The 22,304-nt window shown below is 47.2% G+C and overlaps 2 protein-coding genes across 8 annotated transcripts in view; one reads left to right on the top strand and one right to left on the bottom strand.

The window, feature by feature from the left end:
• The window catches only part of RALGPS1 (Ral GEF with PH domain and SH3 binding motif 1), a 271,670-nt gene extending 266,769 nt beyond the window's left edge, over positions 1–4,901 (bottom strand). For 2 of the 7 annotated variants that reach the window (XM_049637835.1, XM_049637824.1), the window contains exon 1: positions 4,692–4,899. The gene's annotated coding sequence lies outside the window, so the exon portion shown is untranslated. Of the gene's footprint in view, positions 1–3,958; positions 4,124–4,163; positions 4,268–4,691 lie in introns of those variants that run through there. The other 5 variants (XM_049637794.1, XM_049637843.1, XM_049637854.1 and 2 more) reach the window with 4 other exon arrangements.
• Positions 1–22,304, top strand: part of RPL12 (ribosomal protein L12) — a 534,927-nt gene that overhangs the window by 458,533 nt on the left and 54,090 nt on the right. The window lies entirely within an intron of this gene.

Here is a 22,304-nt window from a genome sequence, read left to right as displayed (position 1 = left end):
TTAGGTGTCTGTCTCCCTGCACAGTATGTGAGCATCCCAAGGGCAAGGACTCTGGGCACTGTCCACGGCTCAGTCTCAACTGCCCGGGAAATATCTGCTGACAAAAAACAAAAGAGGCTACTTCAGGTTATTAATAACATGGCAGCTACCCCTCCTTGAGCATCTACTAAGACCTGCTATCGCTGCAAGTACTTTGTATGCATGATCTCATGTCCTCCGCACAAAAACCTCAAAAGGCAGATTTTATTATCATCATCCATTTACAGATAGGAAGACTGAAATTCAGAAAGATTAGGTAAATTGTCCCAAGTCATACAGCCAGTGAGTGGCAGCTCAACTTTGAATCAAGGGCTGAATGGAAAGTCAGTTTTCATTCACTGACAAACAGATCCCTTTTCCTTTCTCTTTCTGCCGTCCACCTTGCATCCAGATATACGGACTGCCTGTAGTCTATTGTTCAATGGGACCAAAGCCATTTGTTTCCTAGAAAAGAACAAGGGATGTCTCTTGTTATTCTTCTAAACAATGACTGCTAACCATTACTGAGTAAACATCATGGGGAGGGCGGGGAGACATGGATAAAATTGTACTTACAACATCAGTTGAAAACATTTATTAAGAAGGAACTGTGTGTACCAACTGGAACACAGTCCAATGTTGGAACAATTTCCAAAACAGATCAAGTGAATAAATGAAGGAGAAAGAGGATGTACAGACACCATTCTTTCTGTAAGAGAAAGGATATACAATAAACAAGAAAATGGTAATGGTGGTTGCCCCTAGGGAGAAGGACTGGCAGCTGGAGGCAAGAAAGACCCTTTATAATTTGTTCCCCTTTGAATGACTTGCCTTTTTTTTAAAGTTGATTCATTTATTTTGAGAGCAAGAGAGATGGGGGGGGGGGGGGGTTGAGAGGGAGGGAGAAAGGGAGGGGGAGAGGGAGAGAAAGAGAGAGAGAGAGAGAAAGAGAGAGAGAGAGAGAAAGAGAGGAGAGAGAGAGAGAGAGAGAGAGTGTCACAAGCAGACTCCACACTGTCAGTGCAAAGCCTGATGTGGGTCTTGAACTCACGAGTTCCGTGAGATCATGACCTGAGCTGAAACCAAGAGTTGAACACTTTTTTTTTTTTTTTTTTATAGGCTGGGACAGAGAGAGACAGAGCATGAACGGGGGAGGGGCAGAGAGAGAGGGAGACACAGAATCGGAAACAGGCTCCAGGCTCCGAGCCATCAGCCCAGAGCCTGACGCGGGGCTCGAACTCACGGACCGCGAGATCGTGACCTGGCTGAAGTCGGACGCTTAACCGACTGCGCCACCCAGGCGCCCCTGAACACTTTTTTTTTTAATGTTTATTTATTTTTGAGACAGAGAGAGAGCATGAACGGGGGAAGGTCAGAGAGAGAGGGGGACACAGAATCCGCAGCAGGCTCCAGGCTCTGAGCTGTCAGCACAGAGCCCAACGCGGGGCTCAAACTTACAGACCATGAGATCATGACCTGAGCTGAAGTCGGACACATAATCGACAGAGCCACCCAGGCGCCCCCCAAGAGTTGAACACTTAACAGACTGAATCACCCAGGCGCCCCATGAACTACCTGCCTTTAAAAAGAGAAGCCATGTGTGATATTTTTTTTTTACTTCTTAAAAAAATAAGATTAAAAACACCATTTAAAAAAAACACTTTTTGCCAGGCTTCTTCCAAATGCTCACGTACATATAACTGCAACTGCGAAGAAGTATGTATGCTTATGAACAAAAGCTGGGTGGACTTCATTTATGGTAAAACAGAACTGTGAAACAGCTTTGGTCTTTCATGCTGAGGTTCGCCAATTTCACTAATGTTGCAATAGGTTTTTGCAAATAAATCAATAGCATTTTGAAGACAGAGATACAACATACATATAAGCAGCAGGGACAACGTGCCACACCTTCTTCTTAAATCCCTTCATCTGTTCCTTCAACAAGTATTTAATAAGCACCTACTACGCACTAGGCAAAGTGTCAGACAGATTTTTTTTTTTTTTTTTTAAACAGCAGGTCATTAGTTTCTTCCCCCCTGCCTTTCAGGAAAATATGACAGCATGCTGATGAGAATGCCAGAGCAAGCACAACGCTTGATGTTCTCAGTCTCACACCATCCTCACTCAGCCTAGAAAATGGAGGTCTGGCAAAGAGATTTGTTCAAGGTTATACAAGAAGTGAAGGCCTCAGAATTACCAGTCCTGCTCTCTTTACATGCCTCATGCTATTCTGTTGTGTTGAAAGATGAGTAGGCAGGGAAGGGAGAAATGGACCCTAACATTGAATGCCTAATATATCAGGTGCTTTCACATACCTTGTCTCATTTATTCTTCATAACAACCTCTCAATGTGGACACGATTATCCTTGTTTCACAAATAAGGCAAACAAAGCTCTGAGAAGTTGAGAAACTGTTGTATAAGACTTCCAACCTGACCCACCTGACTTCCAAGCCAGAGCTTTCACCCTCCATACTGAAGAGGAAAATCAATTTAAAAAGGTAGACTGGGGCCATATCGCAAAGAGCTTCGGGTTCAATATTTTCTATTGATGAAGTTTCTCTCAACCCTGGGTATTGTCACTCCAATAATAACAAGCAAAGAGACGATCCCCTCATTATGCAATGCATGTTCTAACTTTTGTGTGCCACCAAGTTTGGGCTTTCCTTTTAACCCACAGAGCATGATGGTTATCCAGAGGGCAGCAATCTCTGAGAACCATTTACACAGTTTCTGCCAGGACAGAAAGGGAAAACTCACACATGCAAACTGCTAGGCCCTCTGGGTGCCCGCCACACAAGCCCAGGCCCCAGTAAGGACCCATCCCTGAGACGCCATTCCCATGATGCCACTGGGCCACCACCACCCAGCTGAGAGGTAGCGAAATAGGCCAGCGCCACAGTGGTTGGCCTCCAAAAGTTCCATACCTCTTAAAGTAAAGAAAAATGCAGGCCAGTGCAGGAGAAGCCTCTTTCTCCTGCAATGCAGGTAGGAGAAATGACAGTGTGTTCAAACTGCTAGTGAGTAGAGGTACTGTGCACCAAAAAGTCACACACATGGGTTCCCTGCTATCTTCTGGATAGGAGGGAGCCCTCTCATCTTGATTTCTTCTCTCTGCCCCTGTAGGAAGCTAATGAAATTCTCACATTCCTTTCTTTTTAGTGTCTTCCTTCTGGAACGTGGTAAAATCAGAGTTCCTACTTGGATGGGAAGGAAGAATTCCATAAGGCTCAAGCCTAAGCCTCATGATCCAGCTCAGAGTCCTCGCTGGGGTTGGGGTCTAAAGGTCAGCAAACAATTAAATGTTCCTCGGTTTCCACCTGCCATCGCTCCCTGCCACAGCTCCCTCAGTGGCCTTGATCCAAGACAGGACTGAGTCTTTTGGGCACTCTCTGCGATAAACCTCATCCCAAACTCAAACAAGAAAATGGTCTATTAGAAATACCTTTCTCTTTAAACCCCTAGTCCGTGAATCCAACCTCCCTATCGGCGAAGACGAAGGAGACTCATAACTTTAGCCCATAATTTGCTCAATAAGCATTTTTCCATCCTAGCCTCACAAGTCCCCTGGGAGGCACACAAGGCAGGTTGCGCGCTGCTATGGATGCTCGTTTTGCAGAGGAAGACACAAAGCTCAGAGAGGTGAAAGACTCTCCGGGGGTTACACAGAGGCAAACGCTTCTGAACCCTCATTCCTGTTCTCCCCCCTCACCAGGCTGCCATGTCAGTCTTTTGGAGACTGCCATTGGGAAGATCTGCAGCAGCATCTGGTACCAGGACCCTTCAAGCTTCACACTAACTACTCTTCCAGCACGCAACATTTCTCAAACACATTTCTGATCATCGAATGAATGCCAACCGCCGACCCCAATCGAGGCAGGCCCCCCTGCAACAGTACAGGGAAAGCCCCTGAGATCGTGAAAAACGACGCGCCCCACTTACCGCACAGCGTGTCATAGCCTAATAAACGGGGCGAGCTAAGATCCAAGTCAGCCTCAAGAGAAGCACAGGCAGGCCCGGCCAACCCCTCTGGCCCAGCGGCAACCCTCGAAGCCTCCAGAATATTCAGAAAGCCCAAAGCTCGCGCGCCCACCCAAACCCCACTACAACGGAGAGAGCTGCATTCCCTGCTCCGGAGACCACTCACCCTCCGCCAGCTCGTCACCTGAGGCACCGCTTCCGGACCTGCAACCGCTCGGTGCCCCGCCCCCCGCCCCTGCAGGTCTCCCTGGCCCCGCCCTTTGCACCTGTGGTTTTTTTCAGGCCCGGGCTCTCCAGCAGCTCAGACCTCACCTCGCAGCCCCCTCCCACTGCCTAATCTGTGGTCCCACCTTGCCCCGCCCCCACACCTGCAGCCCCCTCTTCCCCGCCCAACTGCCTCCACCAGCCCCGCCCCCAACACCTGCGGCCTGTCCCCACCTCCACCCCCACACCCACTGCCCTTCACACCAACCCCTCGCAGGACGAGCGCGCCTAAGGCCCTCCGCGCCCCTGAACCCTCCCAACACCACCCCTGCCCCCCCGCCCCCCCCCCCCCCCCCGGCCCCGCCCCCCTCCCCGAGGCCCCTCCCCGGCCCAGCGGCCCCTCTGGGTCCCGCCCCCCCGCACCTGCAGCTCCCTGCGGCCCGGCCCTCAGGGCCCCGCCCCGCCCCGCCCCGCGGGCCGCTCATCTCACCGCCCGCTCTCGCCGCCGCCGCTGCAGTCCCGGCCGGTCACCTTGACGCGGGCCGCAGTGGCTGCCGCCGCCTCCTCATGGCCCTGGGAGCGGCCCAGGCGGCAGCGGCGCCTTCGCTCGCAGGCCGGGGCCGGGCCGAGCCAGGCCGGGGCCGGGCCGGGCGCAGCTGGAGCGCGGGCCGACGCGGGAGCGGAGCCGGTGCCCAGCCGCAGTAGGAACCGTCCGCTCCTGGGCCTGAGCGGCGGGCCGTCCAACCAATCGGCGCGCGGCGCCCGACCAGCCCACCCAACCAGTTCGAGGCAGAGGCGGGGACACGCAAATCGGCCGGCTAGGAGCGCCAGTGCGCAGCCGCTGCAGCTTCGGTCCTCGCTGGCCTCGGCCTCAGTTCCAGCCTGAGGACGCCCTCTCAGCCTGTAAGGATGCTTTCCGCGGTCTGCACACCCCTCTCAGCGCCCTGCCACGCCCATTTTCTTCCTAGAAATAGCAGTGCATCTTATTCCCCGTACATCCTTCCAGGCCTCCTCCAATCTCCCCTTGAAGTCCCTACCTAGGATTTATCGTTTTGAACAACAACAACAACAAAAAAAATGGTTTTGTGAGAGACATCACCTCAATGCTCATTCTATTCAACTCAGAGGTAGGCAGAGAACACAGAACGCCAGAGCCAGAGGAAACCTCAGAGAGCGGGGGGTCCAACGCATTTACTTTACAGCTGGGAAAATTAGGCCCCAAGAGGTGAAGGGACTTGCCCAAGACCACACAATTGCAAAGCAAGAGGGGAAATGAGCCTGCCCCTTGTCTCCCTGCTCCCACATCCTTTACTCTGTGCCAGACACGATGAGGTAGGCAGGGAGGTCAAGTCATTTGATTACAGTCGCAGAGGTAACAAGTTGCAAACACAGTCGAAGTCAGGTCTGTGACCCCCTGGAAGTCCAGAACCACAGTAAGGAGCCCCGACATCCTCCCTTACTCCCATTGATTCTCGGGCACAAAGACATGTAGAACGTCATTTTGACAATTTTCAAATTCATTTAGAAGTTACGTCCGAGTATGGAAAGATTTGGTTCTTGTGTTTCCCAAAACTTACAGAGGAAAAAAAGAAACGATCAAACAGAAAGAAAGTCAGTAGAAATTAAACCAGTTCTAAGTTTTCAGGGACCTCAGAGGGAAGTTTCAGCCATTTTGCATTAAGAAAATCATCATCATCAAAGAAAATACCTTATTTTACTTAAGGAGAGCAAAAGACAATGTAATGCAATAGTTCTGCTCAAAGCCCCTGGATTCAGAAATGCACAGGGTTGTGGTTGAGTACAAAAGCTGGAGAGACAGATTGCCTGAGTCCAAACTCAGCAAGCTGTGTGCAGGTAAGCAAGTTACTTATCGTCACTGTAGCTCAGTTTCTTTGTTGAAAAATGAGTATGCTGAAAACAGCAGCCTGTTCAGAAAGACTGTTGGGAGGATTAAATGAGATGATATGTGTAAGAGAGCCTAGTACCTAACAGGAGCTCAATAAACATTAGCTATTGTTATTGCTACCTGTGTGGTGTAGGGCAAACATGGAAAGAGTTTGGGACAGTGCTTGCAATATATGCTTGCCAAATGGCATCTATTAATTTCTTTTTATGTCTATTATTTTTGAGAGAGAGAGACCATGCAAGCAGGGAGGGGTAGGGAGAGAGGGAGACAGAATCAGAAGCAGGCTCCGGGCCCTGAGCTGTCAGCACAGAGCCCGATGTGGGGCTGGAACTCAACAAGCCGTGAGATCATGACCTGAGCCGAAGCCGGATGCCCAACCAACTGAGCCACGCACGTGCCCCGTAAACCCAATTTTGAAATGAGAAAGGATCTCAAGAGATAGTTCTCCAAATAAGGTATACAAATGGCTAATGAGTACATGAAAAGATGTTCAATATCATCAGCCATCGGAGAAATGCAAATCAAAACCACCATGAGATACCACCTCACACTCATTAGGCTAGCTATAACACATACAATGGACAATTATGAAAGTTGGTGAGGAGATGGAGAAATTGGAACCCTCATACACTGCTGGTAGGCATGTAAAGTGGTGCAGCCACTTTGGAAAACAGTCTGGCAGCACCTTAAAAGGCTAACCTTGGAGTTACCGTATGACCCAGCAATTCCATGCTTAGACACATACCCAAATGAAAACATACCTCCATACAAAAACTTGTACATAGATGTTCATAACAATATTATTCATAATGTCCAAGAAGTGGAAATACCCCAGTGTGCATCAACTGATGAATGGGTAAATAAGATGTGGCATATCCGTACAAAGGGCTATAAAGAGAAACAAAGTACTGATTCATGCCACAACATGGATGAACCTTGACAACATGGTAAGTGAAAGAAGGCAGATCACATATGATTCCATTTATATGAAATGTCCAGCACAGGCAAATCTATAGAGACAGAGTAGATTAGTGGTTGTCTAGGGCTGGGGGGATGGAAGAGTTGGGGGGGTACTGGCTAAGGCATGTGGAGTTTCCTTTTAAGATGATGAAAATGTTCTAAAACTGATTGTGGGGATGGTTGCACAACTCTGTGAATATGCCACAAGCCGTTGCATTGTACATTTTTAATTATATAGTGTATGGATTGCATCTCAATAAAGCTGTTTTAAAAAGTTGTCATAACGTCAAATCAGTCATGTCACGCCCATGCTCAAACACCGTGTAACAGGATATGGAGAGGATCTCAGCTGCATTCACTGGTGTCTGCATTGCCTACTGTCTAATGTGTGATGAACTGGTGGAGTGCTTGCAGCATTTCATGTGTTTGAGTCACTCAATGAAGGGAAGGAACTTTTGAACCACAGGAGGAAAGGAGGGTTGGAGAAGTCACCAAGGGGCAATCTCCCAGGCCAGCTGCCTCTCTGGGTAGACTTGTACTTCATGGAGAGCCAAGCTTTGAAACAGTCCAAGGAGCTGCTTTCATTAAAAATGCTGATCAACAGGGAAGCTGTGATAAATAGACTCTAGGGTGGCCCCCACAACCTACACCTCCTGATGCCCTTGGCCTATGTGATCCCCTTCCCTGAGTGTAGGCAGGATCTGACTTGCTTCTGACCAGAAGAAGGCAAAGGTTTTAGGATGGATGTTATTATGTTGCATAAGATTATAACCCATCTTGCTAAGAGACTCTCTCCTGCTGCCCTTGAAGACACAAACTGTTGTAAGTTGCTCTATGGAGAAAACCACATAGCAAGGAACTGAGGGCAACCTCCACCCAGCAGCCAGCAAGAAACTGGGACCCTCAGTCCAGCAACCTGCAAGGAACTGAATGATACTGATAATCACATGAGCTCGAAAGCACACCCTTCCCTTATCAAGCCTCAGATGAGAGTGCAGCCTGGCCAACACCTTGATTACAGCCTTGTGAGACCCTGATGCAAGGGGCCCAGCTAAGCTGAGCCTGATCCCTGACCCACAGAAACTCTGAGATAATAAATGAGTGTTGTTTTAAGCTGTTCCATTTGTGATAAAATTGCTATGCAGGAATGTATAACTAATACAGCGGCTCAGCCCACCCTGTCCCGGTGCCCAAGAGGCAGCTTCTGTGCAGAAGCCATCAGTGTGCCCCAGTACAAGGAGGATTCTGGAATGCAGAACTCCTCCAGATGCTGGGGGCTTATGTCTTTGGGGGTATCAGGAGGCAGAGGATAGGATCTGGAAAAGAGCACCATCCTTGGGGTACAGATAGCAGTGGCAATGGTGAGATGCCCCCAAGGGGAAGCAGCCATCAACATGGGCAGTAGAGGGAGACTGGAAGAACGGGAATTGAGAATAAAGTTTTCATTTTGGTCAGTTCTAGAAAATAATGACCGCTTTGCCACTTCACAGCTATGTGGCCTTAGACAAGTTTTCTCATGTATGAGAAGGTAATAATATTTAGAGTACCTACCTTGTAGGGTTCTCCTGAGGAAAAGTGGTTTAATCCTCTAGTGGCCACGAGAATGCAGACCTCTGACTATCAGGAGCTTATGTAATCAAGGGCCCAGCTGCTGCGTTATGAAACCCAACAAAGCATTTGCACTAAGGCAACACTATGTATGGGCTGCACCCAATGACGGACCATTGCAGGGATTCTAATGCATGCCTGCCCCTGGGTGACAATGATAGTCCTCTGATGGTCATCTTTGGCTCAAGAACTCCTCAGCAGCCTTGCTGAACCTCCTTTAGATTGCATGGTAGTACAGGATGCTTCCACACACTTCCTTCCCTTTCTCCTTCCCTTGGGTCAGGTTTGCATCACAGTCTCATGGCTCTCTCAGCCTTCCTGAGCTCCTTACTAAAATCACTGCATGCTGGATCCTGTATGGCATCTGCTTCCCAATGAATTCGGACTGGCACAAGAAGTACCAGGAGTGGTCAGGGAAGACAGGTGGTAAGATGCAGATTTAGGATGGGCTTACCCACTGCCTAGCAGGCAGAGGATGCCCTCCTGAGGAAACACAGATAGTCCTTGGAACGAGATGATGGCTCAAATGCTGAAGATTTCATTGTTGGTGACCTGGGAAGATATCTCTGTGGAGGAGATTACTGTGGTAGGTGCTGTGATGCCAGCATGTAAAATATATGGGGAGAGGGGTGCCTACCTGACTTAGTCGGTAAAGCATGCAACTCTTGATCTAGGAATCATAAGTTCAAGCCCCATATTCATTAAGAGTCCGATTTTGGCTCAGATCATGATCTCACGGTTTGTGAGTTCAAGCCCTGCATCAGGCACTGTACTGACAGCTCGGAGCCTGGAGCCTACTTCAGGTTCTGTGCCTCCTTCTCTGCCCTTACCCCCACTTGTGCTCTCTTTCTCAAAAATAAACATTAAAATTTTTTTCAAATAAAGATTTAAAAAAAATAAAAAAGTTTTTTTAGGGGTGCTTGGGTGACTCCATCGGTTGTGTCCAACTCTTGATCTTGGCTCAGGTCATGATCTCAGGGTCATGAGTTCAAGCCCTGCATTGGGCTCCGCACTACGCATGGAGCCTACTTAAAATAAATAAATAAACAAACAAATAAAGTGGTTTTTAAAATAAAATATATGGGGAGAACAATGTCTACAAAGACAGGAAGTTAGTTGGTTACACCTAAGCTGTATTACAGAAGGATAACGAGAGACTGAGTGCATTAAGGAGCAGTTAATGGCTAAGAAGAGCTGAGGAACTCTGGAAGCAGCATACAAAGAGACCCTCATCACATATGGTAGTGGAAAACAGACACTTTAATGGCAGGCTGAAGATCTAATTGTTAGAGTCTAGAGCTCCAGAGATGTTTGTAGTTCTTGGTTCCCACAGCCAAGGTGAGTGTTGGATGAAGGTCAGGGCCCCCCCGGTAGGGAAAACCTAGGATCCTAAAAGGTGGGACAGGGATATCTGGATGTACGTCCCTGAGGATATTGACTCTGCAACGTGCATCCCAGGGCCTTCTGAGCTTGCCAAGCTAGAACACCTTTCCTTAGTGAGAGCAAGAGCCACCACTGTGCTATCAGGTGCTACAGAAGCCCTTCCCCACAGACGACAGGTGCCCCCACCTCCTCTCCAGGCTGCCAGGCTGGGCAGTTAGGGTTAAATCCCAGCATAATCTGGCTCAGGAATGCACCAGACCTGATAAGGGGAAAAATAGACTATATACTTAAAGAATGCAAGAATTAGCCATCATGTGCTGAAAGAAGACAGGGGAGTTCCCCTCAGGTTGGATTTTGTGGGTGCTTGATCAAGGAAGCTGGAATGCAAGTCTAGACAGGCAAGAATTCATCAACTCAGGAACATGTTCTTAGGACACTTTCTTTAACATCCTAGCAAGGACCCCAGCTACTGGAGTGGCTCTTAGAAGCCTGAGGAAAACAATGGCCAATTCTCAGTGACATAGAAATATCTGAATTGCCCCAGTGGATGGTAGAAGGGGGCATGGTGACATGGACATAGAGTTACCCTATTAAATGGTTTCTGTATTTGGAAATTAGCCTCTTGCTAAAATTTATTTGTAATCCCAAAATAAATACAGCACTTTCGAGATCACTCACAGACACATACAAAATTTTAGTCACCTGATGTGCACGTTCCCAACAGAGGTCAAAGCAAGCAGACATTCTACCTTCATGTTCAATGCTCCCATGGTACACAAGTGTCCTTCCTGAAGCCTATCTAGCACCCTGTTTTTCATTTTTGTGCTTCTTTTGGTGATTTAACTGTTTAAAATTATCCCTGGGCATAATGCTGAAGTGCTGGATAGTGTTCCTAAGCACAAGAAGGCTGTGATGGGACTGAATGAGAAAGTGCATGTGTTAAATAAACATTTCAGGCATGAGTTATAGTGCTGTTGGTCATGAGTTCAATGTTCACTAATCAACAATACAGTTGATCCTTGAACTAATGTTCAATGTTCAACTAATCAACAATACAGTTGATCCTTGTAAAACATGCATTTGCACTGTACACATCGACTTATACATGGGGAAGGGCAGAGAGAGAGGGAGAGAGAGAATCCTAAGCAGGCTCTGCTTTATCAGCGCAGAGCCTGATGCAGGGCTTGAAATCACAAACTGTGAGATCATGACCTGAGCAAAATCAAGAGTTAGATGCTTCATCAGCTGAGCCACCCAGGCACCCCAATATGGCAGCATTCTAATTCTATATTTTAGTTTTTACATTTAGCAACCATAAGTCAGTAGATTCAGCCCCACTTTCCCTGTGTCCCAAAGTCAGGTTTTTAGTTGGTCAAGGCTGAGGGCTGGCTCCAGACCCGGTGAAGTCACCAGGGCAATCGATCCTGAGAGCCAACTGGTTGACCTTCCCCTGATACAAGCCTCACTCTCTGCAGTGATATTCTTTATGAAAAAGCCATTTCAACGTTGGCATTTTCTATAGTAGACACTCCATAAATATTCATTGAATTGAGTTCTACTGCCTCCCCATGGACACAGGGGAAAATCTGAATTTCTTAATAAGAAATAAAATATACCTCAACATCTGTCTCCAGTCACCCTATCCACCCTCATCTCCTATTTACTAGGATTTACAAAGCATTTACTATGTTTCATCTCATGAAATACATGATTGCATTCAATAAATACAGATGTGCATAGGTGTCATAGAGGCCATTATGTATAAATTATTATATAATGTGACATCTATCATATGTTGTATGTACATGCATACAATTTAACCTAAATAGTCTCACACAACCTATGTCCTCTGTAAGTTGTTTTTCCACACTCAACAATATGTCATGGACATGTCTCCATGACATAAAGGTTTATTTACACATTTATATCACCATTTTAAATGATTCCCTACCATAGCATTGTAGGAATGTACCAGATTTACCAATGAACATAAGTGGCTTCCAATTTTTCAATATTATAACCAGCACTAGAATGAGTAAATTTATACATCTTGTTAGATCATTACTTATTATATTGTCTTATTAAGTTAAATTCTTAAAAGTGGTATTGCTGTATCAAAGGGAATGCATATTTAAAAATTTTGAAACATGGTACCAATCTACCTTCCAGAGATGCTACATGGACTTATATTTCCAACATCAGGGTATGTCTTCTCATTTCCCACCCCCACCCCCAATCAATGCTGGGTATTACCCCTGAATAAGTAGGAAAATGGTCCCTCATTATTGTTTTGATTGCTTTCTACAGAGGTAAAACATCTTTACTATGAACTTACTAGACTTGAGTATATATTCTTCTGTGGACTGTTTCTTTAGGTCATTTCCCTTTCTAAAATTGGACTCTTCAGGGCTCCTGGGTGGCTCAGTCAGTTGAGTGTCCAAGCCTTGATGTCAGGTCAGGTCATGATCTCATGGTTTGTGAGTTCAAGCCCCTCATTGGGCTCTGTGCTCACAGCGCAGAGCCTGCTTGGGATTCTCTCTCTCTCTCTCTCTCTCTCTCTCTCTCTCTCCCCTTCTCTGTCCATTCCCCACTCGTGCTGTCTCTGTCTCTCTCAAAATAAATGAGTAAAACTTTAAAATTAAAAAATAAAATAAAATTGGACTCTTCGTCCTTTTTCAATGAATTTTAATGTTTGTTTTTGAGAGAGAGACACACACAGAATGTGAACGATGGAGGGGCAAGGATAGAGGGAGACACAGAATCCAAAGCAGGCTCCAGGTTCCAAGTTATCACCACAGAGCCCGATGCGGTGCTCAAACGCACGAACTTTGAGATCATGACCTGAGTTGAAGTTGGATGTTCAACAGACTGAACCACCCAGGCACCCCTAAATTAATTTTAAAAGTTCTTGCTCTATAGGGGAGCCTGGGTGGCTCTGTCAGCTGAGCATCCAACTCTTGATTTAGGCTTGGGTCATTATCTCATGGTTCATGAGACTGAATCCCACGTAGGGCTATGCTGACAATGCAGACTCTGCTTAGGATTCTCTCTCCCTCTCTCTCTCGCTGCCCCTCCCATGCCTGTGTGCTCTCTCTCCCTCTCTTAAAGTAAATAAACTTTAAAAAATAAATTCTTGCTCAATATATTGCCAAGGTTTACTTCTAAACTTGTAGCAGTTTTGGTGGTGTTCTTGTTGCTTTCAGTAAACATGTTTTACATCATGTATAGTCAAATCTATTGTTTCCATTTCTTATCCTTAAAAAGATCTTCCCCAGTGCAAAAGCAAATAAGTCATCACCTCCTTTTTAAAAAGACTAGTTCCTTCATGGTTTCATTTTTCTACTATTAACTATTTCATTCTCCTGAATTTTGTTTCTGGTCTGGCCTCTTCTTCACTTAGCTGGGCCTCCTCCCTCAGATTGGGTCTCTGTTGGTCTCTCCTCCCTTCAGCAGGATATAGATTCTTAAGGGATCTCAAAATGAGTGTCAGGCAATATTAGCCCTAAGCCTGAGGTCTCCACTTGCAGGATGTCCACTGGTTCCAGCCAAGGAAATGGAATTTATACCCAGTGGAGGACTAGTAGCCCTTCTTTTGTTTCATCTTTTTTTAGTGTAGGGGCGCCTGGGTGGCTCAGTTGGTTAAGCCATCTGACTTCAGCTCAGGTCATGATCTCACGGTTCATGGGTTTGAGCCCCACATCAGGCTCTGTGCTGACAGCTTGGAGACTGGCACCTGGTGCAGATTCTGTGTCTCCCTCTCTCTCTCAAGCAGGGGGAGGGGCAGAGAGAGAGGGAGACAGAGAATCCGAAGCAGGCCTAGCATTGTCAGTGCAGAGCCTGACATCGGGCGCAAACCATGAGATCATGACTTGAGCCAAAGTCAGTTGCTCAACCGACTGAGCCACCCAGGTGCTCCAGACTAGTAGCACTGCAATGCTTTTCCACGGTGCACCAGGGCTGGCAAAGGCTCATAATAATGTAATTCCTTCAGGAGACAGCAGGAGGGAGTGGTGTCCTGGGATCACGGTCAGACCATCTGAAGTTTGCCATTCAGAACCTGCCAGAATGGCTGTCTTAGTGCCCAGGACAAATCCCAGGTGTAGAATACCCTGTCTCTGGGTCCTCTATCCTCAGAGAGCACTCAGGGTTACCAGGCCATGTCATTGGCTCTTTAGGGGGAGTCAATGAGGCTACAAGCCTCAGTTACCCACACAGAGCCCAATTCTTTCCATCTGAGCTTAGACCATCATACCCAGATAGCACCTGACACTTTATAAAGGGGAATATTTCCACAAGTAACATTGTAGGCAGAGAGGTGCTGGGTTGACCTTCAGGTGGAAGAAGTCGCCAGTACTCACAGGGTCTGCAGCTGCTCATCCCGAAAGTGGGGCCTTTCAACCAGAGCCTGGTGGCAGGAGGTTCCTACAGGCCACCCTGGGGAAAGGGGGACCAAGCAGCGGAGGAAAAGGACGGACTAGTAGTTTAGTGATCGAACTCCAGATGTCATTCCCATCTCACCACCAGCTTGGCCGGGGGCTGGCAGGCAAGTAGGGGTGAGCAAGGCCGGAGCATGGGGAGGCAGTTGTGTTGAAAAAGGCAAAGAGGAAGTGAGATGAAACCAGCAAACGCCCCCACTGCCTTCCCTCTACAATACACGCAAGGCGGGCATCCCTTTGCTCAACGGAGTCAGTGCCAGCGGCCCGTGAGGTCGAGAAAGCCAGAGCACCCTGGAGAGCAGGACAAGAGAGAATCGGGGGCCACTGGGAGAAAAGCTCTCCAAGGGAATGTTCCAGGAAGCCTCAGGAAATCCAGATGCAAGAATCCATTCTCAGAGCCCAAATTTCCCAAACTGAAGGTGGCTTTTGACGCTCACATTAGTATTTGGAGAAGTGGAAAGAGTGAAGCTTCGGAGGGGGTAAAAAAAATAACAACAAAATCCGCTGCAAACAGCTCCAGGGATCCGGATGTGCAATGAATAGAATGCCTGGCAGAGACAGGCTAGTTAGAAGAAGTCACACGAAAGTAACGTGTTTGCCAAAGAAGTGTTCTTCCAAGTTATGGATTCCATCACCTCAGTTCCAACAAAATTCTGTAAGAAACACGTCTCATAATAATATTTGTGAAAGCTATGAAGTGGAGGGAGGTGGGCAGGCAGAAAAGGGAAGAATGTTCCCTTGGCCTAGACTTCAGATGATATGAAACGTTAGGGTTCGGGAGTGAACGGTCAAGAAAGAATTTTTGAGACACCTTCGGTGCAAAAATGGTGGTTTTATTAAAGCACAGGGGCAGGACCCATGAGCAGAAAGAGCTGCACTGGGGTTGTAAGGAGCGACTGATTATATACCTCTAAGTTGGGGAAAGGGTTAGGCTAGCGTAAGTCCCTAAGGAATTTGGAAGCAATGTTTCCAGGACCTTGAGGGGCTAGCTGTTGTTAGGGTAAGGTCATTTACTACTGTCTAGTAAAACCTTACCCATGAGACCCTTCAGATGTGTATCAGTGGGCCCTATGTTTGGAGGATGATTGCTAACATATATCTTGGCGGGGGTGGGGGGGGTGTGTGTGTAGAGATAAAGGAAGTTTCCAAAGGGATTTTCATATGTTAAAATAGACTTACAGGATCCTGAAGATCAGGCTAATGTCAAGTTAAGGCTGCCTTTTGCCTTAAGCAAAGTATTAACATTTGAGGTGGCTAAGCTCCTTGAGCAAGGTCACTCTGCCAGTCCCAAGTACAGGTCAAGAGGCTGTAGTTCAATTTCTTTCTAAATTTCTTTTGCCTTCGTTCTCCACATCATAGAGAACATAGCCCATGACATATTTAGCCTAGAGAAGCCCAAAGATGGCTGGGAGACCGTAATGTTCTCACTGAATATTTCAAGCATGTGTGGTCCTGGGGAGTGGAAGGAGGGCCAAGGGTCCAACTCCAAGGAGGCAAACTTTATGCTCAGGACAAGGACGTTATCATGGAAAGCTATCAAAGATGCAGAGTCTCCGGAGAGGTAGCCAATTTCCACAAGCAAGTAGCAACTGGAGATTACTTAGATGGACGACTACTACTGTAGGACTTCCGGTATTGGGAGATGGGGAGCAAGCAGTCTGGGCGGAGCCTTCCCACTTATGAGAGTGTAAGGGTCGTTCCCTGCCAAGTTGAGCAGTTCGGGGAAGGAGGCGGAATTCAAAAAATGAGTTCCCCTCTGATTTGCACATTTCAAAGAAACACACACACACACACACACACACACACACACACACACGGCACCTGAAGGTGGTATGAGCCAATTGGCAGGATCCATTCTAGCTTGGAGGCTTGGGCCATACACAGCCACTACTGGGGCCCAGAGGAGTGCAGGGAAGAACGGGGCAAATCTTGTGTTGGGACACAAAGAAGTGCCAAGGGCTGATCAGAGTGCCAAGACCAAGGCCAAAAGGGATGAAGAAATGTTCCGAGTGCCAGGACCTCACTGCCCTGGCAGCAAAGCTTGAGGTGGGCTTGTGACATAGTCATGGGGGTGGGGGGATGGAGCGGAGGCACCACAACCGCCGGCAACACCTAGCCAGCCAGGACAGATGGGAATGTCACTGTCCCCTAGAGGCTCCGTCAGACTGATTAGGTCCAAGCTCCATTAGGTCAGATGCAGGAACAAAAGAAAGCCCTAGTAAGCAACCTCTTTTGAAGATGAAGGGCAGGGGACCTATTTGTTGTCTCAGATGGGACAGGAACGGGATGCAGCTCTGCCCAAGTCGGCCGTGTGGGTGAGTGCATTATAATCCACCATTAATGTAGACGATTCTCCTCCCACCCCCTCTAGAGTGATAGTACTTTCTCGACCACCGACAGCTAGGTCAGCAGGCTTCACGAAACACCTTCCGCCAAGCAGTGGACAGCAATCCCCCAGTGAGGGCTCCCGGTGAGGGTTCCAGGGCATGACCCCAAGTTGATGTGTTCTGCACGTTTCCTTCCAGGTGGCCTCTTTCTGCTATTTGTGTTCTGAAAAGTTTTGAGCTGTATTTGCTGACAAAAGGTATGCAAGTTAGGTCTGTTGTGAAAAACAAAAGGAAAACATCACAGGACGTTAAACATAAAAGTCATTGAGGCATGAGGGGCTTTCAAGGAAATGGCCCAGGAAACAGGGATGAAAATCAGCCAAGCAATTAGGGATTGTTGGTTGTCCTTTGACATTATAAAGGACATCATAAACTTTATAATGAAGCCAGAAGGGTTCAGCCAGTTGTATGAATTACAATAGGAAGAAACCAAAGGATCGTGCCTTCAGGACAAATGAAAAGAGCCAGCTGCTGGCGGTGGCCTTTGTCAGCAAAGCAGCTCAACACAGTCTACACACCCCTGCTCCAACTCAGTGGATCTGCTTCAAATGGTGCTCCCATTTCAAGAACCACATCCCCTCGGGATATTCCTCTAGCCCTGTCAGAGAGGCTGGCCCCAGACTCTGGACTTGGGCTGCCTTTCCAGCCTTAAAGAGAAAGCAAATCTATCGGAAGCCATTGCCTCACAAATTATCTGAGCCACGAGAGTCCAGCTCCATCTTATGGATAAACCGGGACGAAAGAGGGTGAGGCGCCTGCTTACCGTCATGGTCAGGCACAGGCATGGCTAGAAGTCAGACCTGAAGTCGATGCACTTTCCCCATTGAGCCCTTGATTGCCTCGGGAGTACCCCCCCCCCCAACTGGCAGTGAAGCTAGTCCCTAGTCCCTACGCAGAGCTCTCACACCGGGGTCCATCTCGTTGCCCTCCATCTCATTGCCCACTTCGCTGAACAGGAGCCCTGTTGAGAGGGGAGGCCCTGTTTTACAGCGAGGAGCAAGGAACGAGTCAGCTCCAGCAGACTAGGAGCCAAGTTTAATCCCTGCCTGTTTCCCAACCGTGCTGCCCTCCCTGCTCGAACCTCCCAGAACACAGGCACTTATTTGCTCATTCGTTCAACCCTTATTGCTGCAGTGCCAGGTCCCGGATCCCTGCTGTCATGAAGCTGACATCATAGGCCAGAGGGAGAGACATTAAGTGAACACATCAGTATATAATTATCAGTTAAAATACGCGCTGATGATGTAAGTGATGAATCACTCCTAGAACCAGTATTATACTATATGCTAACTAACTAGAATGTAAATAAACGATGGACACGCGCGCGCACGAGAAATACATACTCTGAAGGGCAGGAGGAAGTGGGAAGGGGCCTGACCGTAGGAAGGGTTCCCTGACGGAAGGAGGCCTGAGCTGCAATCTGAGGACGAGTTAACTGGCTGGCAGGGAGAAGACGACTGGAGGCAGCGGAAACCACGCGTACGGCTCCACGCTCTGCGGCGGGAGCGAACACGGCACATCCCGGGGAGCCGAAGGGGTGCTTCCGCAGGCACGTGGGCACAGGAGTCACCAGCGATTCGTTCTAGGGGAGACCGGGCGCACACAGCGGCCCCCGACAATCAGTCTTCACCACACGGGAGAGAGGGATATAGAAATACACCTACTTCTTTCTCCTCTTCGCAGCACCGCGGTGGCACAAGAGCTTCTTGTGAAATCCCAACCTCTCAAAAGCAGCGGTTACAGAAATTATGCCACGGCAGACGTCGGCAGAGCCAGCGGGACTCTCGGAGGCCGGAGGGGCAAATGCAGAGGGAGGCCACAGCACATTTGCTCTAGCAGCATTTTTATTTACAAACAGCAATTTCCATTGACTTTATACCATAAAAAAGCCATTTACAAGCAAGAAACGAGAATTCAGAACAAAATTAAGCAGCACTGAAATATTCATGTCACAAATCTAAAACAAAATGAATACAAGAGTAAAATATCATTTGAATAAATAGTCTTAAATTCATGCTATAAAATAATCCTTAATGGCAAGTTACTAGTTGATACAGCATCCGCTTAGCTAGCTTCATTTACTTCATATGGCGATGAAGTGTGGACTTGTGAGGTTACCAGTTTATATTGCAAGATAATGACACTGTGTTAAGTCATTCAAATTGCTCAACCATTTATAACGGAAAAAAATGTTAGCCCTACTAATAAAAGTGGTGAGAGAGATGGTTTTCACATTAGGAAAATGGTCATTCTCAAAGAAACCAGGTAAGTTTACCTCTTACTATAGTCAGGGCAGCAACCAAGGGCTTGGGCGGCAAGTCCAAAGGTTGAATTCACAGCATACTCGTCACCGAGGGGCAGCAAGAGGTCTGGTTACTGAATCTGCTGCAAGGCTTACTCCAGGGCTGGAGCCAGAACTAGGGCAGCCCTGTCTGTGCCAGCCCCAGAGGGGAACCGGGGGAAACAAGGTCCTCTTCCGGGCAGAGAAGTCGGGCACTGGGCAGAAACAGTGGGAACGCTCTGGCACTTACTGAAGAAGACGTGTGTGGCGTGTGACAACCATTACAAATTTGGAACAATGTGAATGACTCTTCTGAACGTTCAGTTCAGTTGCACTGAGTAATATGAAATCTATGATTTATGAACTAGATAGTTCCATATAAAGAATTTACATAATTCCCCAATACTTTCATATATAAAATTTAATAAATAACCCTGACCAGTCTAGAAGCACCATTCAAGGGGCATGTGCCCTTGGAAAATAGTTTAGGTGTTGCATATTTGAGTCCCTTTCAGTGGAGGCTTCACAGGAAACCATTACAGAATTTAACAATAACAAAGACAACAACAAAAATCACAGTAACTAATAGAAAAAGTTGTTAAAATAAAATACATTGATTTCTTGAAAGTAAAGCTCATTCACAGAGATGATTCCCACCCCTACCCCCACCCCCAGCCCTTGTTTTGTGTTCCTGCAAATTCTTCCTAGAGTCTAGGCCGTCAAAATAAAAGTAAAAATAAAACCGCACACGAACATATGCAGGCCTATGGTCTGGGCTAAGGGAAAAACAAAGACTTGGTTATAACTGCTGTCATGAGAAAAGACATCTACTCATGCTCTGGAAGATTGAAAAATTTTCAATTTAGTTCTACAGTATATTCTGCTTAACAGTGAACCGACAGTATCCTTTCTGCTGTATTAAAAAAAAAAAAACACACAAACACACACACAACAAAACCAACCATACACACACGCGCGCGCGCGCGCGCACACACACACACACACACACACACGAAACCAAAACTGCCAAAGCAGAGCCAATTGGGAGGCTTTCCGCTAACCAAAAAATGAACTTGTCTTCGTGTGCTGTATTTACAAATATAATTTCTAAATGTATTTACAGCTTTAGTAGAAATTAGAGGGGAAAGAACTGATCAGAACGAAAGGAACTGTTTAAAACCCACAAACGTTAGTAAAGTATAAAATTCTTTGTTTTCACAGTTTGTAATAGCAGGTTAAACACCTATAGAAAAGGACGCTGTCACTGTCTTCACATTGTCTACGTATTTGAAAAGGTAGCTCAAGGAGAGACTCAATTATGAACAGACCTGTATGAATTCAGGATATGTTTTGCTGTAAAAGATTTCTTCACAGATCGCTTTTATCTGAATTGGTTTTTGCATCTGTTAGAAACGAAACATCTAACCTAAACCTGTACAGAGATAGGGACTTTGCTTTCCAAAAAAAGAGTTGCTCTAAGGAGTTACACAGCGTACTTCGTCTGCGGAGACGTGGAGGGAACTTCGGGGAGAGAACGTTTCTGTTCTGTGGCCATGTTAATCCTCCTGGCACATCCTCCTGTGACAAGGCACAATTGATTGCTGCTGCCCGATCTGAATGGAGTTAACCTTCCACCCGCCACGCACGCCGAGAAACACGACAGCGTGCTCGCTCAGAGAGGCTACCCAGCTCGGTGCTGGCCTACGCGCTGCCTCCTCGAAGCCCTGTGGAACCTTACAGTACTGGGTTATGGCTTGAGAATTCATTCTTAACACTGCTAGCAGTGGAAAGGGTAAAGTGTTAGCAACATGAATGGGAGCAAGTGGAACTTGCAAAATGCGGAATCACGGTTCTTAGAGAGAAACTCAATCAATTTTCTGCCCCTTAACAGTCCCATTACAATGGTTGAACCTGAACTGTACAATCAAAGCAATGTATAGTTTTGTCAAAGACAATTTTGGATAAGTCACTCTTTGGTAAACTCAAACCAGTGAAACAAATTGACAAATACACAGAACTCCGTGTAAATAAGGTTAAGACTGACAACGGTGACAAGAACCAGGATATTCGAGGTACCTGCCCCAAGTGCTCTCCCCTCCTGACTTGTCTCATCTATCGCGGAATGCTCTGGAAACCTCTCAGAAGGCCCCAAGCCTGAGTGAAAAGGAGGTGTTCCTTCCCTGAGCCTGACCTCTCATGTCCTCCATTTGGGCGTTTCTTGTCACGAACTTAACTTGTTACCACCACACAAATTTTTTGCATTTAATTCTTAAAAGAAAAATCAAAACCCAACGTATTCGTGTAAGGAAAAAAAAAAAAATCACAAACGTTTACCTGAAACCCCAGAACATATTTAAGTGGGTAAACACTGGGGGTCCGGCCTCCCCTTGAGGCACGCAGCTTTGACAGGAGTTGAGCGAGTGCTTCAGGGAGAGCGCGCACCCCTTACTTAGGCAGTTTGACAGGAAAAGGCATACTATATACCCGATTTAGCAAACGCTGCTCCTCGGGAGCAGCAGGACTAGAGTGTCATCTGTACGTAGTAACACTGATGTGTGGCGCAGCCGTTCACGCGGGAACAGACAGATCCTGTGTGCTAGAGACGAGCTACCGCACAGCGACCACCCCCGGGGGCTTAGCACACACAAGGGCCCGAATGATTTTCTTTTCTCAACAAAACAGAACAGAACAAAACAACGAAAACAAAACAACAAAAACAAAAACCCCCAAAACCTCCCCCGGACACCCCCTACCTCCCACCATTCTTGGTATCTTAAGAGCCAAAAAAGCATGGAAAACCAGCAAACGTCCATTTCTGTACTCCCTCAACTCCTAAGCCTCTCGAGTTGTGTCTTTTTATGTCTATTTTTCTTTTGGGTGGTTTGCGCCGTTCTCCTGGGGAGACGTACTGGCTGCGGGCTTCAGAGCCAAGGTTCTCCAGCAGGGAGTCTGGAGCGCTGACATCCTACGGACAGGGCGGCCCGCAGCACAAACTCACCGTCAAATTGCTTCCGAAAGTACTCTGTCAGGGTGCACAGTACCAAAGCGAACTCGTAGAGCCTGTTTTGTTTACTAGAAGCAGACGGGTAAACAAAGTACAGAGCTGAAGACACTTCGAAAGTACTGACAAGACATTTTTCAA

This window comes from Panthera uncia, chromosome D4, assembly GCF_023721935.1.
Source record: "Panthera uncia isolate 11264 chromosome D4, Puncia_PCG_1.0, whole genome shotgun sequence".
NCBI lineage: Eukaryota > Metazoa > Chordata > Mammalia > Carnivora > Felidae > Panthera > Panthera uncia.
The sequence above is the reverse complement of the archived record's forward strand: the minus strand, read 5'-3'. Positions and strand labels throughout refer to the sequence as shown.